Genomic DNA, 19286 nt, shown 5'->3' with positions numbered 1-19286 from the left:
ACGAAATATTTTTTGACGTGTGTGTGTACAACTGCCGTTTCCGTCTAAGAAACTATAAGCCGGTGACGTGGAGCTGCTTTATCCACTCTTTAGAAGAGATATCCTTTGCAAAAGCGGTAAAGTTGAATGACAGGTGTCTCTGCACACGCGTCTGTCGCTGTTGTACTCCTCCCCCTTTCGCACTGGCAAGTCACTCACAGCCGGGACGCGTGACGTCAAACGTAACTGACGATCAGACAGGGGCAAGGGGCTCCGCCGTGTTGAGCTGCTTTGCGTTGACACCCCTTTCCGTGCGGCGGGCATTGTTCTCCGGCAACCTATCGGGAATGCTGTTCAGAGGATCCCTTTGAACCAGTAGGCAAGCGGTGGAACGTCTCTCTGTTCCAAACCTTTGTTGCTGTCTCGCAGAAAGCGCGCTGATTGAAAGCAGCTCGAGAGAATACAGAGTAACACTATCTTAAATGCGTCAGTCGTATTGAAACACACGTTTTGTGTGGCCTTCACCAACTCATTCTTTGGCAAGATTTTAATTTAATCTGAAGTAGGTTTTGTAATATTGTTGTTGTAGTCTTCAGTCCGAAGACTGGTTTCATGCAGTTCTCAGAGCTACCCTATTGTGTGCAAGCTTCTTCATCCCCTAATAACTACTGCTACCTACGTCCTTTTGAATCTGCTTGCTGCATTAGTCTCTTACCCCCCCCCCCCCCCTTTCCACCCAGTTGCAATTATTATCCATCGAACATTCCTCCATTTCTAAAGTGATAATATCTTGATGTGTCAGAATGTGTCCTGTTAAACGAACCCTTTTCTTAATCATGTTCTGTCACAAATTTCTTTCCTTTACAATTCCGCTCATCGCTTCCTCACCAGTTACGTGATCTAACCATCACGACCCTTCTATAGCACCACATTTCAAAAGCTGTTCGCTTCTTGTGCGAACTGGTCATCGTCCACGTTTCACTTCTGAACATGTTATCACACAAAATATCCCCGGAAATGACTTCTCACACTTAAAACATGCATTTAGTGTTAACAAATTCATGAACGACTTTCTTGCTATTGCCTGTCTACATTTTATTTCCTCTCTATTTCGGCCATCATAAGTCTTTTACTGCTTCGATAGGCCAACTCATCCTCTACCTTTAGTGTTTCATTTCCTACACTGATTTCCTCAGCATCGCCTGATTTTATTCGACTGCATTCCTTTGCCCTCGTTTTGCTTTTGTTGATGTTCATCTTATTTGTATTTCCTCTGTTCAAGACATTTTCAGCTGCTCTTCCAAGTCTTTTGCTGTCTGACAGAATTATAGTACCGTCGGCAACACTGTGAGTTTTTATTTCTTCTCCCTTAACTTTACTTCTCTTATTTGGCTTCCATTACCTTGCTCAATGTACGAGCTTTATTAAGTCGGGCAATAGGTTTTGTGTCTTCAAGTTGAAATTATAAATGTAGAATAAGTAGAATGTTTGAATGAGTGTGGAATTTCACACACACGCAAGAAAATGAAGTTGGCGTCTTCATTTACGTATGGGTGTATGATTTCTCGATCGTGTAGAACGAAAATCATTTGTACATTTGTCGAGGTCAACATTGCGACCATGTATGAACTACGGGTGATTCTTCATCTCCTGGTATCAATAAGTTTACTTCCACACCTGCAGCATTACAAAATTCAATGTTTCGTAGTATTATTCCAACCATACGGAAACGGATAACTTTTTCTTCTTTAATATTTATCAGAATTTTTGACGCTGCCCGTATTTTCTTAAATCTAACGACGTCCACGCAACTGCTACATCCAATAGTTTCTAAAATTGTATTCTCTAGCCTTGCTCAAGACTTATTTTTCTCTTCCACTGCTCCTTCCAGCTATTAGTTAACTATTTCTGGATGCCGTAACACATGTTCCGTTACCAAACGCTTCTTCTGGTAAGGTTTTCCATAAACGTTCCTCACCTAGCCTCTAAATTCATTTGGGCCGAAGTTCGAGAAAGTTTGTATGAAGAGCTCGTTCAGCGACATGACACCACATCACGTTATTATGGTGCAGCCCTTACGAGTCGATTGTTTCGTGTGCGGCATGGGTTGTTGAGTACCGCAGTGGCCGCGGAGATAGGCATGTGTAAGCAATTTGTACTTTATTTATTGACCTGTCGACTTGTTGTTGTTGTGGTCTTCAGTCCTGAGACTGGTTTGATGCAGCTCTCCATGCTACTCTATCCTGTGCAAGCTTCTTCATCTCCCAGTACCTACTGCAACCTACATCCTTCTGAATCTGCTTAGTGTATTCATCTCTTGGTCTCCGATTTTTACCCTCCACGCTGCCCTCCAATGCTAAATTTGTGATCCGTTGATGCCTCAGAACATGTCCTATCAACCGGTCCCTTCTTCTTGTCAAGTTGCGCCACAAACTCCTCTTCTCCCCAATTCTATTCAATACCTCCTCATTAGTTATGTGGTCCACTCATCTAATCTTCAGCATTCTTCTGTAGTACCACATTTCGAAAGCTTCTATTCTATTCTAGTCGAAAGTGTTTATCGTCCACGTTTCACTTCCATACATGGCTACACTGCATACAAATACTTTCAGAAACGACTTAATTTTTAATATACTTCGATAGCACAGCATTTCAAATGTTTCATTTTCAAACAACATACTCTTTCAGGAACTGTTTCCCCTCTTCCATATCAATATATGACACCAAGAGAACTGTATTTATTGAAGAAAACCTTTTTCATCTGAGCCAGTATACTTCACCGAGCGGGGTGGCGCAGTGGTTAGACACTGGACTCGCATTCGGGAGGACGACGGTTCAATCCCGCGTCCGGCCATCCTGATTTAGGTTTTCCGTGATTTCCCTAAATCACTCCAGGCAAATGCCGGGATGGTTCCTCTGAAAGGGCACGGCCGACTTCCTTCCCAATCCTTCCCTAATCCGATGAGACCGATGACCACGCTGTCTGGTCTCCTTCCCCAAACCAACCAACCAACCAGTATACTTCTATGTCTTATTTGCATTGGCCTTCTTGTGTAATCTTCCTTCGTATGTATAAGAATTCTTTCATTTCTTCCACTGCTATGTTATACCCATTTTTGATGTTAGATGAGTCATTATGCTTCTTTTCATTATTATTCATAACCCTCTACTTTACTGTATCCATAAGTCATATCCTACTGTATGTGTTGTCGATAAATTGAAGCAGGACAGCTCCCAATTTAACGTTCCTCAGGCCCAAGAGGCTACGGCATTTGTGAACATTAACTATGGAATCTGTTCCCTTTACATTTTTTACAAACCCTGCTTTCATTTCCACTATTGCTTCTTCGACGTACAGGTTCAACAACAGCACTGACTCTCTGCAACACAATTGCCCTCTTAACAGGTCTTATCTTCGTGATGTCACATTTATAAGCTACCAGTCTCTAAATCCATTTGGGCCGAAGCTCCAGGAAGTTTACATGAAGAACTCTTACAGTGAGATTACAGCACATCATGTTGTTGCGGTGCAGTCCTTCTTAGTCGAGTGTTCCGTGTGCGGGATGGGTTTTCCGAGTACTGCAGTGGCTGCGAAGACAGGAATGTGTGAGGAATTTGCACTTTATTTATTGGCCGACTCCTTCACACAGAAAAAGAGAGATAGCTGCCGTAACGCGGCTGTTTCCCAAAGGCCGTGTATAACGTCCTAACGGTGTATTGCTGATTCAGTGGCGCCAGTGAAACAGCAGCTGGCTATGAATGAGTCTTGCTCACGAAGTTCGAAGGCTGTTTTTAAGGTTCCGAACCTCATCCGGTAAAAACGGAACCCTCGTTGAATCACTTTGCTATCCGTCGGTCCGGCTGTCTGCCTGGCTGTCCGATTGTTAAGACCCTTCTTTTCTCGGGAACGGGTAGATGTATGAAGTTGAACTTCATGTCACATACTAAGGTGTACGGTCTTTTTGCGGCGTAGTAGATGTAAGCTTCTAAGTCAAAGCAATCAAAACATACAGTCATTTATGTAACGTATTTTGATACCTGAAAAACTCCCTCATCAAAACCTTCCCGGTAATCGAGAATCAGGACATTTGGCTAGAAGCCACATTTCACAGTATAAGTAAAGAAAAAAATCGGAAAATTGTTAGTTCGTAATTATATCACACAAAATATTTTTTTGTCATATATTATCCGTCGTTCTGTCTGACCGACTGTTAAGACCCCATTTTCTCAGGTACTGGTATACGTATCAAGTCCACCTTGGCGGTGTAAGAAATTGAAGCTTCTAAGGCAATGTAATCAAAAGGTGAGCCATTTATGTAACTTATTTTGAAACTCGAAAAACCCATACCTCAAAATCTCTAGGTTACTTCCCCATAACCTACAATTACGAAATGTAGCAAGAAGCAAGTTTTCCAGTGCACGTAAGGGGAAAGATCCGAAAATGGTTTAATTGTAAATAGATAACAAATATTTTTTCGCGATTCGTAATCTGTCAAAAATCTCATCTACGGTAATAACAGGCAAAGTGATTCATTAGGAAGGTTTGAATGCATAATTTACAAATATTGGCTGAGCTTCGATGAACATTTGACGAATTGAACGCATCTAAAATTGCCAGTTTGAGTAGCACGTTAATATACCTGGGAAATTAATACAATAAATAAGAAATTGAAATAGCAAATGCGAAAATCTCACAAAGAATTTAAACTTGAAACTTAAAATTAAAACATTCTTGAAAGCCTTGGGAATGCTCAGGACCAATATCACACCAGTATCGATACCGATAATACGCAAAAATCATCCTGATTCTCAATACCCTGTAAGAAAGAACTATCTATATACATACCTAAATTTTTACGGAAAGCTAATCGTATTTACCAGGATTTTTTCTTTCTAACTACAATCTCCGGCGGAATGGAAACCGCAGCGAAAATTAAAAAAAATGTTTCTGAGAATTAGCTACGACTTCCACCTACTTCGCTCATAGTCGCCGCTAATTAGAATAAGTCTCAGCGTGGTACCAAATTTCCATTAACCTCATCATAGGAGGCAGCAGCCTGAGATTTCGGGCAATTCCTTACCGTGGACTGGAGCTCGCTGACTGTGCCAAAATGCTGTCCTCATTGGCAGCGTTTCATGTGAGCAAATATACGAAAATCAGAGGAAGCGAAGTCTCGGATGTACGATGGACGATCAAACACTTCCCATTGAAAAGGCTACGAACGCTCAAGGGCGTCCTCATTGCCTCTACACAGTGTGGCTGAGAACTGCCATGAAGAAGGAAAGGAAAGACAATTATTTACGTGGGCCGCTTGAAATCAGGCGGAAGAAATCGAGTAACAGCACTTGGTGGGAGTTTCTATTTCCTGTATGCGTCTTTGCGTGCTCACTGTGCACTGTGAACTGAAAAGTGCGCCATGGCGCAATCGACGGCCATACTGGAGACAGTGCGAAACACATATGTGCAAACCTTCATCGGATTTACACTGTAGTTTTAATTTCGCGACCGATTGGAGGTTGGAAAAAAAAACAAGAAAAAAACTAGTGGTAGACGATGCAAGGTCAGGAAACAGGCGTATGCTATTTTGTCGAAAGCTGACGTTTTGAGACCGTTGTTGTGTAGAAAATACAAGTACTAGTAGAGTCTTAAAAAAAAAAAAAATAAAAAGCAGCACGAGCCACAAAGTCACAACTGATAATGCCATTCCTTCACATAAATGGCGCCGTAGCCAGTCTCGAACCGAAGGTTTCATCTTCAGACGGCTCTTCGTAAGATGCACGCCTGTTCAAGTTTACGTAAGTTTTTGGCCAAAAAAAAAAAAAAAAACATATTTAAACGTAACTATCATTCATAACAGTCATAGACGATCTAAAAATTTGTTTAAGACTCGATAATCGATTGTAGTTCTATTTCAGTTACGCGAAAATTCTGCATAATATTTGTTGGAATGTTGTCGGCTTGTATTCACAAGATGCTGTAGAGCAGGGCTTCCCAACCTTCTCAGCTGGTGGACCCCTTCTTCAGTCGAAAATCGATAGCGGACCCCTAGTCTGTTCCCAATGACCCCCCTTGCCCCCCCCCCTCCCCCCGAAGTATCAACAGTCTTCGGTTTAGAGATGAATGAAAACAACTTGAAGGTCAAAAATCGACTTCTGAAATACGTAGTGCACTGACAAAGCAAGTTTAGCATTTAATGATGCCTGGGGCCGCGAGTGCTGTGATTGGTCGACAAAGCTCGCACCGCGAATGCGTAAAAGGTTTCAGTGCATCTACCGCCGTAAGCCGGCGCACAAATGACCCCCGTATTGTTGTGAAACAGTCGATCAGAGAAGCCTTATTCCCCAGCACTAAACTGTGTATGCGTTCTCACTTAGGAACCGCAAAGGCTGTTTGGGAATACGACCTGAATTAAAAGTACACATTTTTTACACACACAAAATAAAGTGGTGATGAATTTGATTTTCACATTTTTATTCAATAATTTTATTATTTTACACGATTTGGTGAAGGGTGGCCCCGGACCCCCTAGAAAGAGCCGGCGGACCGCTAAGGGATCCGCTGACCACACGTTGGGCAGCCCTGCTGTAGAGTGTATGCACTGGCGACCACATCAGGGAAAGCGTGCAAGCACTCCAGCTTGAAATCAGAAGCCTCGAAGTCTGGCTGGAGTATCAGGTGATGGCTGCAACTCAGCAACCTTGCCCTGACAAATTCGTTTTGTTGCCCGTGCATGTCTGGGGTGGCTGTCGGCTGGTTCTAAGTGACCAGCAGCTCCGACCAGTAGACGACGATGCCGGAAAAGACCGGTGCGGTGACTGATGACTGACCAGGATACGGCGTTGGTCGAATGCGGGACGCAGACTGGTTTTGTAGGTTGAAACAGGACTATTCATAATGTCTCCGGCCATTTGTGGCACAAAGCAGCGTTGTTGCTTTCTATCTGCTTGGCGGCAGCTTGTGATAGCACTGCAGCAACGCCGATCTACAGGACTGTGGCTGCAGTTGACCTGCATGTGATTCGGCTGAAAGCGAAGGACTGACTGCAGCTCAGGTCATTTCAATGCCGCGTATCCATTCCACAACTTACAACATGATTTTAAATGTTTATTAGTTTTGAGTAGCCTACATACGGTGTTGTACTGGATACTCGGCGAATGTTCTTCTCGGTCAAGTAACCTACAAGGAAACGGTGCCTACCTGTCATCACCGATCTCGCCCAGATTTTGGTATATGCAGGGCTTAGCCAAAAATAAAAGTGGCGGAGGCGGGAGCTCCAAATGGCAGGTGTTTATAAAAAAAAAATAGCATTTTTGGCGCGCGATGGGTCAGGCATGAGCCGTTTATGTTAGCACAATTTCCTGGCAGCAGTTGACACAGCGCAAAGAATGCTCAACGGTAATATGGGGGTCGCGTGGTCATTTTCAGTTTTTACGTTCTGTTCATTGTAAATAAACCGAAGAAGTGTTCAATATATTGTATTTAGTAACGTTTTCATAAAAGGCTGAAAGTGAAAAAATGTTCAAATGTGTGTGAAATCTTATGGAACTTATGGAACATAACCTAAATTATCCTATTGTCAAACACACACACCCATGGCCGAGGGAGGACTCGAACCTCCGCCGGGACCTGCCGCACAGCCCATGACTGCAGCGCCCAAGACCGCTCGGCTAATCCCGCGCAGCGGTGTATGCTGAAAGTGAAAGGGAAAGACAAAATACAGGAAAGTTGTTATTAGTTCATCAAAATCTGAGTAACCCAAAACAGCCAAATGCGAAAATTGTTTCACTTATATGATGACAGCGGACTCGTCGGGACGAAAAACAAATCCAAAATGGTACGACAAGATCTTTTAAGATAAAGACGGCTACCTTTGTGCAGTATTAAAGTGGTGTACCCCAAATTCACTTCGCTAGTGCAAACCTGCGATGTCTGTTTTTGTCGTCGGGTAAGGAATTTCACCAGAAGACTTCAAAACTGGTATTATCTCATCGAGAGAGAAAAATAAATAACTTCCGGAGAAAACTGCATCAAAAACATTCCACTGTACATCACCAGCAATCCTCGCCAAAATTCGGCGACAGAACGCGTTACGCATGGTTTGCTGCCAAACTGTAAGATAAGAGGCAACGTTTTATGAATGTAAGCCAAATTTGTGTTTCTGTAAAAACTTTGAAACTAAACTAAAACAAAAAAAATGCGGCGTTTGTAACATCTGCTGAATGTCGAAAAGATTACTTCTTCCCTAGTCTTTACGACAAATTACACTGCCGCATGTGTAAATCATCAACCATTATCTCGAAAATAATAAAAGACCTGATTTTGTACACAAAGGTCTCGTATATGGCTTACAATACCTTTCTGGAAATTTAACGCGCTCTTTGTTGCGACTTGGCGAGACAGCCAAGCCACTACGAGGTAGCCGAAAGGCACGCGTTTAAGCTCACGCAGGATGGCGTGAGGTCTGGAACAGGACAAGGTCTTTATAGTAGCAAAAATAGTACGTAGCTTCTGGAACACTTAACTTTAATCCATAATTGGTGAACATCGGTCTGACGGTACATGCATCACAAGATAAATAGCAATTGATAATGGCGCCTTGCTAGGTCGTAGCAAATGACGTAGGTGAAGGCTATGCTAACTATCGTCTCGGCAAATGAGAGCGTATTTTGTCAGTGAACCATCGCTAGCAAAGTCGTCTGTACAACTGGGGCGAGTGCTAGGAAGTCTCTCTAGACCTGCCGTGTGGCGGCGCTCGGTCTGCAATCACTGACAGTGGCGACACGCGGGTCCGACGTATACTAACGGACCGCGGCCGGTTTAAAGGCTACCACCTAGCAAGTGTGGTGTCTGGCGGTGACACCACACTCTTCTCCGTTTCCTTTTGATGCCTTTGATGAAAATGTTAATAAACACAATATATTGAGCATTGTATCCGTTTATTTCCAGTGAAAGTATGTAAAAATACAAATTAAAAAATGTAGTATAATTCTCACTTAGAGACTCGGCCCCATGACCCTCGGATTTCCGGAGCGCCAACCACGCCCTGTCAACTACTCTAACATGAATGGCTTATACCTCGCCCGAGACGCATTAAAAGTGTTTTATTCTCTGAGCGCTTGGACATCTAGAGCTCCTACTTCTGTTACTTCCATGTCTCCACAAATCCCGCATACCAAAAATCTGGGCGCAATCGGAAATGACGGGCAGACGCGATCCCGTTGTAAGTGACTGGTTACTTATTCTCTGCCATGTGGTATAGTTACAAATGCTTTAACATGGATAATTACTCCTCCAGAACTTATAGCAACATTAATAAAAAATGCTGTAAAGATGAAAATCTGTTGCGCTTCATTATTGATACGGACAAGTTATAATACAGATAACACTATAGTCTTTTGCTAATCTGAGCGTTGATTGCTTAAAGGATTAGTTGATTCAACTACTTTACCGTTTAAGTTATTTAAATACAGTTTTCCGTTGTTAACTGCATCTCACATGAAACCCGATACATACCGTAGAAACACTTTTCTGGAGAACAGAAGATGCTTACTCATATTTTAGGACACCCCCTTGAGACAGTTGCTTTGCCTGTCACATATTGGGTCTGTGGAACTGTTCTGGCAACGTTTCCATCCTTTAACTGGACGTCCTGGGTCCCCACTTTCTTTGGTTTGCAATATGAGTCCACTTTTACGTGCCGATTGCTCTCTTACCCTGGCAAGCCATTGCTATACCTTGATTAGCTTCTCTGCATTCCCGTGCGGGATAGCTGCGCGGTCTGGGGCGCCATGTCACAGTTCGCGTGGCTCCTCCCGTCCGGGGTTCGAGTCCTCCCTCGCGCATGTGTGTGTGTGTGTGTGTGTGTGTGTGTGTGTGTGTGTGTGTTGTCCTTAGCGCGTAAGTAAGTTTGATGAAGTAGTGAGTAACCTTAGAGATCGATGACCACAGCAGTTTGGTCCCATAGTAACTTACCACAAATTTCCAAAACATTCTCTACATTCCACGGAGTGTCTGACATACTACTAGCGCGCGCTGCGATGCGGTAGCGCTAGCGGCGTCAGCGGTAGCTGTGAAGTGTGGTACACGCTTGTACAGGGAGCGGCCCGGGAACTTCCTTATCTGAAACGCGTGGCACACAGCGGCTGTTACTCATTGTTACGTGGGTTTCAGTGCGAGACTACATTTTTTTTTAAAGGTTTGTTTGTTAGCGGTCTTGCAGTGGGCAAGAGAAGAGCGAGCTTTCGCCGTTGCTGCCTACTTTTCAAATGGACGTCGGTCATCAGAACTCAGCGTACATTCAGGAAACAGTTGAACATCGCCCCTGCGGGTCGTGTTCCTGATGGAAAATCTTTTGTTATGGTGGTACACACCTTTATGGATACTATAATTGTGAAGAAAAAGAAACCAGGACCTTCAAGAACCACCAGAACGCCTGAAAGCATCGAGAGCGTAAGGATTTCAACTTTGAATTCCCCCAAGCAATCTGCACGCAAACATGCAGCTGCCCTTGCAGTTTCTGAACGCATAATGACACGATTTCTTCATGAAGAATTAAAAATTCATCCGTATAAACTGTCAGTGGTGCACACACTTCATCCACGTGATTTTGTTTCACCAAAAAATGCGCGTGAAGCCTCGATCGATGAGCTGCCTCATAACGCCTTAGTGTTCTTCAACAACGAGGCACATTTTCATTTGTCTGGCTGCGTGAATAAACGAAATATGCGGTCTGGAGTCGCACAAACCCCCGAGAACTTCATGAGCAGCCCCCTGCACACAGAACGTGAGACTTTTTCGCGTGAACTACCTACAGTTGGCATTATTGGCTCAGCGTTCTTCGAAGAGAACCATATGGCAGTGACGGTCATTTCTGAGTATGTTCAGATGATTGAACAGTTTTTTTTCATCCAGAACTTGAAATGGATTTGGGTGATGTCTGGATCCAACAAGATGGCTCCACACCTCACACGGCAGGAACATCGATGACCGTGTTGCGCGAACACTTCCCCGATCGTCTCATCTCTTTCAGGGGCGATCTCTAGTGGCCAGCACGCTCGCCAGGTTTAGCTCCATGCAACTTTTTCTTATGGAGCTGTCTCAAATACCTGGTGTGTAGCAGTAGCCAGCAGATCCTGGTTGAGCTACAGAACAATATTCGTGTAGCTATGGTCAACGTCGACAGAGACTTGGAAAAAGTAAACCGAAACTTCAAATTTCAAATCTCCAAACGCATTGAGCAGAACGGAGGCCACCTTCAAGATATCATTTTGAAACCTTAACGGAACAAAACTTTAGATGTTAGTCTTTGTAAAGAAAAAGAATTAAATTGGTGTTTCTAATACTTTCTGATTTATGATTTTTTTTTAAATATTTAAGTTCCCGCGGCGCACCCTGTATTTACGAGCACAGCGTTGGATAGGAGCACTCCGGCAACGGGGAAGAGCTGGTGTTAGGCAGGGCTGTGGGTTTCAATAGCTTGACTGTAATCTGGTGATAAGTTCTGAGGTGTTACTAAGCGAGTCGTTGTGTGTAGACCTCTAACGTTGTCGCTCGCTGTTTCTGGTTACTGCAGTTGCACACATTCAAGGTACAGGTTTTGCTTGATTTTTAGGCAAGAGTAATGGTTATTCAGTGATCGTTCGCTCTCTAATTTGTGTAGCTTCGCCGCTGTCAGCAAGACGGTTAACGGTGCCTTAAGGTGGTGAAAGACGACTAGAAAACGTTTACTTCAAGTTACAAGACGAAAGCGGCTACATAGCACGCCGCTCACATGGCGTTGCTTGGTGTTGCCGTTGTGGATTACTGTAAGGACAGGCTACGACAGCAGAGTGGATTGTTTAAGCCTATTAATTCCAAAGAGGTGTTATAACGAGTTGTAAAGTGACCGAAAAGATTGTTACTGAGTTAGTGGTCGCCGCTCAAGAGTGTGAGAAGCGTCGATTTGCTCTGTCTTGTTAGTGTTATCGGATTCATCAAAAAGGGAAGGACTGGTTGGCTGCTGGCTTGGTATGGACTAAAAACGTTGAGACATGGAGTGCGAAATATTGACGCATCCCTGTCGTGTGTTGTCACGTAGTCAGACTGTTCCTGACTGTTTAGGACAGTGTAAGATCAGTTTTATTGTTTGAAAATTGGTATTGGTTTTGTTAAGTTGATTTTAAAGGTGTCTGTAGTGTTAATTTTTAGCCTTTTGTGGAGATTCTTATTGCGGAACACGTTTGTGTGAAGTAGGGGGCTTCGCTTGTGTGGAATAGTGATATATTGCACCATAGCAGTTGGTTTCCTTACTTAAGGGTACTGATCTGGGTACGGTCGCACTGTCTTACCTGACTTGTTCTGCACAGCACCCTATGGTCAGTTACGCTAAAGCGTGTCCGGTGTTTGTCGTTGCTTCCGCGCCCACGTACAGTTGTAGTTAGGTTTATCGACATCTGTAGCTGATTTTGTGATTCTGTAGGCTTACTGCGCAGGCTGTGTGACAGTAACTTATTTTAATTTGAGAACAGTAGTTATGAACCTGGCCATCCCTAAGCCTTTTTAATGTTTAACAAGTTTTTAAAGTTTTGTTGCTCTGCTTCTTCTGCAATTTCAGTTGTCTGATTCATAAAATTAAGCACTGTTATTTGAGTTGTTGTCGTGTTGGGCAACACATATTTAGTCTGTGCCAATTCACTTACAGGACGAAAGTAATGATTGAAGTGATAGTTTCAGGGGTCCCTCCGCAGCCTGTTGCAGTTTCGGCCAGGGTCAAGTCTGACCAGCCTGTCCAGTGGGATGCCTCGCTGAGATTCGACCGAGGTCCAGAATTTCGCCAGCAGGACCGAGAGGGCGCCTTCTATCTTCCCCTTATCCAGCGGATGCCGGTCATCCTGTATAGAACGGCTCTGAGCACTATGGGACTTAACATCTGAGGTCATCAGTCCCCTAGAACTTAGAACTACTTAAAACTAACTAACCTAAGGACGGCACACAACACCCCATCCTGGATAGCTTGATTTTTTATTATTATTTAGAACTGTTTAAAGAAGAAGAGAGATTTCGTTCAATTCAGCTTCGACAATTAATACCCAGTCCTCCACTTCCATCAATACTGGGTCCATGTTTCTTCCATTCTTTCAGTACATTCCTTTCAGTTTCGTTTATGCTCTGCTGTTTTGTTATTTACTGCCAAAATATGCCGTTCTTGTGTAATGTTTCCAATAGCAATTCTGTCCAATTTATTGCATCATTAGACTAACCATAAAAATTTCATTCCAGCCACCTGAACATGGCTAGAATGTTCTCTTTGTAAATCAGGCTTCACTGCCATATAGTAGAATATATCGAGGTACAAAATTGTTAAGGCTTTCGTGGCCACTTGTTGAAAAATTGCCTGTTGGCTTCTGTCTCTCTTTCTTCGGCCGACGTTCATCTAATGATTTTACTCACTTTTCGTCAGCACGAGTGGCTGGCATTGTCAAAGCTTCACCCTTCATTGTCGGCGGTGAACTGGAGCCGAGCTCGCGGACGCAGACTATATGTACCTGGCGCGCCAACGACCGCGTGTGATAGTGCTTCTCTACAGCCAGAACTTCCATGTCGGCGAATTTTATTACGTGGTCCGTCTCACTCAGTGCGTGCTCTGCCACGGCCGATTTCTCCACCTGCCCCAACCTGCAATCAACACCAGGACCAAAGGACATAAGCTGTAGAGAAGCACTATCACACGCGCTTGTTTAGAGAAGCTGTAGAAATACAAAAACACGCGAACACTTTCAACAAGAAAGAGGAAAGCCTTAAGGTGAACGGATCCTGGCTTCCCGTACTGCAGCGAACGACCGTCGCAGGTAGCAAGAGGAGAACCGCACCGGAAATGGCCGCGGAGAAGCCCTCGGACGTTGGCGCGCCAGGTACATATAGTCTGCGGCCGCGAGCTCGGCTCCACCACCGGCAATGGAGGGTGAAGCTTTGACAATGCCAGCCACTCGTGCTGGCGAAACGTCAGAAAAATCATAAGATGAACGTCGGCCGAAGAATCCGAGACAGAAGCCAATAGGCAGTTATGTCAAGGTACTTTCAGAGTTTCATTTTGGTGACTCATAGTGTATTTTGTATGTTCTCTTTGTAGTGGCACTTAAACCCTGACATCTCTGTAATTTAATATCTACATCCCTACCTTTGTTGACAGTAATACACCTGCCTAGGTATCTGAAGTGCTGAAATTGTTCCAAAATCTGATGCTCAATTACGTATTCATACTGAATATTTCCCATGGAATGCCATTGTCGTAGATTTATGTAATACTGCCTCAAAATTATAAACCTTTCCCAATTTTAGAAACGTGTAAGCAGCGTAGCTTCGGTCACCTGTTTACCGGCAGAGGACATGTTAATGGGACAGTAAAGATTGTGTGAAAAAGTTCTTTAATTATTTCTCCATAGAAATCCATTAGAAACTAGCCACTGCAGAGAAAAATGACTTCGTCACCGACACCAGAATTTCCTGTCATCAACACGATAAAAAATTTACCGTAGACGTTGAATAATGATGTGACAACTTGTCTTGGGAATACATGCTGCATGTTCACAACATATCAGAATGAGGAATTTTCATAGAGCTCTCCACCTAGATGAACGTAAGCTCCGTTGAAATACATAGTCACTACCAGGACAATAATTACAGAAGCTAGTCACTGCCGGCCAGTGTGGCCGTGCGGTTCTAGGCGCTTCAGTCTGGAACCGCGTGACCGCTACGGTCGCAGGTTCGAAACCTGCCTCGGGCATGGATGTGTGTGATGTCCGTAGGTTAGTTAGGTTTAATTAGTTCTAAGTTCTAGGCGACTGATGACCTCAGAAGTTAAGTCGCATAGTGCTCAGAGCCATTTGAACCAAGCTAGTCACCACACTGCGCTTGGTATTGTATAGTGCGCGTTTTTATACCACGGTGCACAACAACTAATTTTTAAGTGTTTCATGCCTTTTCTTCGTTTTTCACTTTTAAAAGAACTACACCGAGATGTAACATTCAACAACGGGAAAAGCCGCGGGTTGTGACAATTTCTAGATATTGGTGAACGAGTTATCAAAGCCCTTTACCACATCAACAGGCTATAAAAAGGAAGAAAAATATTAGTTCATATTTCTTTTTCGCCCCTGTAATGGCTAGGACATCTATTAGTGGCTCTTACCTAAAGTGGACGTTGTGTGTGTGTGAATTCCTAAGACACCAAACTGCTGAGGTCATCGGTCCCTAGACTTACACAATACTTAGCCTAACTTAAATTAACTTTTGCTAAGAACAACACGCACACCCATGCCCGGGGCCGCACAATTAGTGACATGGCGCCTCTAACCGTGTGGGCACTCTGCGCGGCAAAGTGGACGTTGCACAAAAAGTGAAACAGGAATTTTTGTTTTTAAATTCATTCTGTCCTGTACAGTCATCAAAACACATTCTGCGCACATAAGTCTCCACAGAAGTTCACAATTACAGAAAAATCTTTCGCGTTAAAAACACAATGGATTGTGGAAGTGTTACTGAATCGATGTACGGACGCTAACTCACTGCACCTTCAACTAAAGTTGTAATTGTGAATTCTCGAAGAGGTTCAGCCACGATTTGTTTCTGTCAGGCAAAACGTCCCCTTTGACTTGTACTATAAACATGAATTTGCTTTTCGTAATAAGATAACTGTATGTATTACGATGTTTATGCTCTTTCTTTTTTATGTTTCCAGCTAAAGTATCTTCTCTGCACATTAAAGAACCTGTCCCGACTGATTGACTCACTGAATCACTAAGGACAGAAACTTAAAATTTCTATAGGTATTGATCTCATACTCTACGCGCCGTTTAAGAAAAGATTTTCGAAGTTCCACCCATAAGGGGTGAAAAAGGGGACGAAATTTGTGTTTGGTTTCTCTATTAGAAATAAAAAAAAATACACATGTCACTGAGTATGGAAATTCATCCCCTAAGGGGATACTGAAATGTTTCAATACAATATTTCAGTGTGAAAGCATTTTTAAAGCTAAATCTATGAAAACTGGTATTTGGTTTCTTGGTCAGATACGAAAAAATAATGTTTCGCTATTTTGGGAAATTCGAACCTAAGAGGTTGAAACAGGACCAGAATGATGCACTGACTCATCATCGGTCAGCCCAAACCGCTAAAGACGGAACCTGAAATTTGGGGGAGGGTGTGGATCGTATACTGAAGGAATCTTTTGAGAAGGGAGTTTCAAAATTCGATTTTAGAGCTTCAGTGTTTTTGGAAATTCAACCACTAAAGGATGAAAGAGAGGGTGCTAGATTTTAGTAAAATAATGCATTATTAAAGTACTACTGACCCATTTATAAAGCTGCATGTATGAAAATACGTATTTGACATCTGTGTTAGAAGTGAAAAGTACATGTACCACTGTTTTTGGTAATCCAACCACTAAGGGCGTAAAGTAGGGGACGAAAATTTTTATGGAGGTATTTCATTACGAAAGCATTTTGAAAATAAATCTCTGAAAATTTGTATTGGACTTCTCGCTTGGAAATAAAGAAAGTTCGTGTTTCAGTGGTTTTTTTGGAAATTCAATCCCTAAGGGGGTGAAATGGCAGATGAAAGCAGTTACGAAAGTATTTCGTTGTAGTCATATATTTTTAAAGCTAAACCTATGAAAATTTGTGTGTGACTTGTGAGGAGAAAGGGATGAAAATTTCTATGGAAATGTCACCAAAAGAAATCATAAGCCAGGATTAAGAAAGATCTCTGACTCTACCAACCAGAATCACTTTTTGGATAGAAGTAAATTCTGATAATGACATTCTTCTATGACCTTTATTAGCGTATAAAGTTTAGAAGACAATGGAGTTTGTGAACATAATAAAAATTCAATTAATGAAAAACTTCAAAATCTATGCAAGCCATACAGACTACGCGAGTGAAGCAATGGGCACTAAGCTTGTGTTGCATTAAAGTCAACTACACGGAGTGTTTGCGGCGCAGTCTTCGCGCTGTTGCTGGTGTTCTAGCAATGCAATTGCCTCGTTCGTGATGGGCTACGTCATACGATCAACTGGTTCGGCTAGCCATCTGCCGCATTCTCTCCTACTCACTAGTCGAGAGATATGTGATTTGGACAGCACCGAATAATAAAAAGCAATTATCATACAGGTGGCATGAACCGCAAGTCCCACAGCCTGCAAGCGAATGAAATGTTTCCGAAATCAGACACCTCTTTTATTCCAAGAACGTCAAAACAGAGACAGGGCCATTTCGGATAAAGCAACAAGAAACATAAAACCTACAAAGTAACGTAGGGGACATTGCACGTAAAATCTCAAATGATAACGTTCATTTCGAACAAGACAAACGTAGAATGTTTGTCGCTGAAGTTAAAAGACATCATAAATCCACCACGTATATCTAACAAGTCAAGCAGCAAAATTTTGATTTTGCGCCGTCATGATTTTAATACAAATTACTGGCTATTGAACATCCCAAGTACTTTGCAGTACCTGTGCACAGTATCACGATGGTTATCTGCATATATGACGGATCTAATGAGAACGACCGTTGCTAGATTGCATTCGTCATCTTCATATGGGACCAGTACCTGGCGTGATGTTATCGAACACTATTAGGTACACACACGATCACCGTTGTTTCACATAGGCGTTAATTTGGAGATCAGCTACTGCGTTGCTGGCAAGTTAAGGCCAGTGCCTGAGCTCTATTTTGAAAATCTCTCTGATGTTAGCTTTCAACGAGATAACACACGACCACGTGTTGCAAGTGCTGTCCTGACTTACTTCGAGGGTAAGGACAATTTGCGTTCGCAGAAATTTATTCACGTGGGAAGGTAGGGATGTGAGTAGGAATGGTGAGAGTCCAAAGTTACCAGTTTTGATAAAAACTTGTTGGTCAGTCAACTTCTAGACGTACCATTCGACAGAAATTAAATCTTATATGTGACACGAAAAATTTATTATATCCCAGATAACTGATGGTTATCAGTTCACTTCACTAATTGTATGGGAAATCTGATCAATAGATGTCTGTACAGATTTCAGGCGAGTGGAGGGAGGAAATGCACGCCTTTCCCCCCACCCCACCCCCCCTCCACTGCGGATTGCAGAAGCCTATGGCGAGGACCCATTGGAAACATCAGCTCGCCTGCCGCTGTGGCCAAGTGGTTCTAGGCGCTTCAGTCCGGAACCGCGCTGCTGCTGCGGTCACAGGTTCGAATCCTGGCTCGGGCATGGATGTGTGTGATGTTCTTAGGTTAGTTAGGTTTAAGTAGTTCTAAGTCTAAGGGACAGATCACCTCAGATGTTAAGTCCCATAGTGCTCAGAGCCATTTGAACCATTTGAAACATCAGCTCATACATCTCAGAGAGACCGGCGCGCCATCTCTTATGAGCTATTATAACTGAAGAAATGTGGCAGAGATTTGAAGCAGCATGAAATAATATCATGATGAGAATGTCATTCCAGAACTCTTTGAGCTGATTCCCGGCCAAGGCAGTGCCATTTTTCCTGTCAGCAGTACATTCGCATTCTTGGGTTCCTCCAAAACACTCACAAATTTAATAATTTACTCTTCCTTCTGTATCATATACGCACAAGAAATAAAATTTCATTAGTTACTGTATTTCCTGGTGTTATAAATTTAGTACTCACAGTTGTCATTGCACATTAGAAGCTCTGGAGGCGAACTTACCGACAGAGACCCGACAAGTCCCGAATAGTACACTCGACATAATACAGATACTGATTATCCTCGTGTAGTATCGTTACAACCAAAACCGCTCTGTAGCACAAGTTCCAATGCCAGAGTTACAAGTAAACAGTCCAAGCGTATTATAAGGGTAAACGTTTTTGCAGCTATCCGTTAACTGGAGCATCGAGAAGCCGCACAATTTTTCACGGTAAAATACAGCCGCTGCATGACCGTTACCTTCATCAGCAAACCACAGCTAGAGGTTTTTGACGAAATTTATGGCAGCGTAGTTAAGTATGTCTACCTACCCCTCATAGAAATACTTTTTCTCCTTCTTCTAGGCTTTCTGTTCTTTTTCTGGCACCTTTATAACTGATCTGCTGCGTGCTTGCCCTTCCACACTAGGAACATATGCTCTTTGCTGTTGTATCTCAAACGCTGCTCGTAGATACTACTGCAAAGTGCGTGTAAAAAAGTAGTGCAGAACAATCGGGAACACTAACCTTTACATCAACAGTCCGCAAGTCAGCTTAAGACGCACGGCCAAGGATTCTTCTCGTATCGCTGTCGCTTCCCTCCCTTTTCATTCCAGCCACGAATGCTACGTGGGAA

The sequence above is a fragment of the Schistocerca serialis genome, chromosome 2 (assembly GCF_023864345.2).
Source record: "Schistocerca serialis cubense isolate TAMUIC-IGC-003099 chromosome 2, iqSchSeri2.2, whole genome shotgun sequence".
NCBI lineage: Eukaryota > Metazoa > Arthropoda > Insecta > Orthoptera > Acrididae > Schistocerca > Schistocerca serialis.
This window is presented reverse-complemented; position numbering follows the sequence as displayed.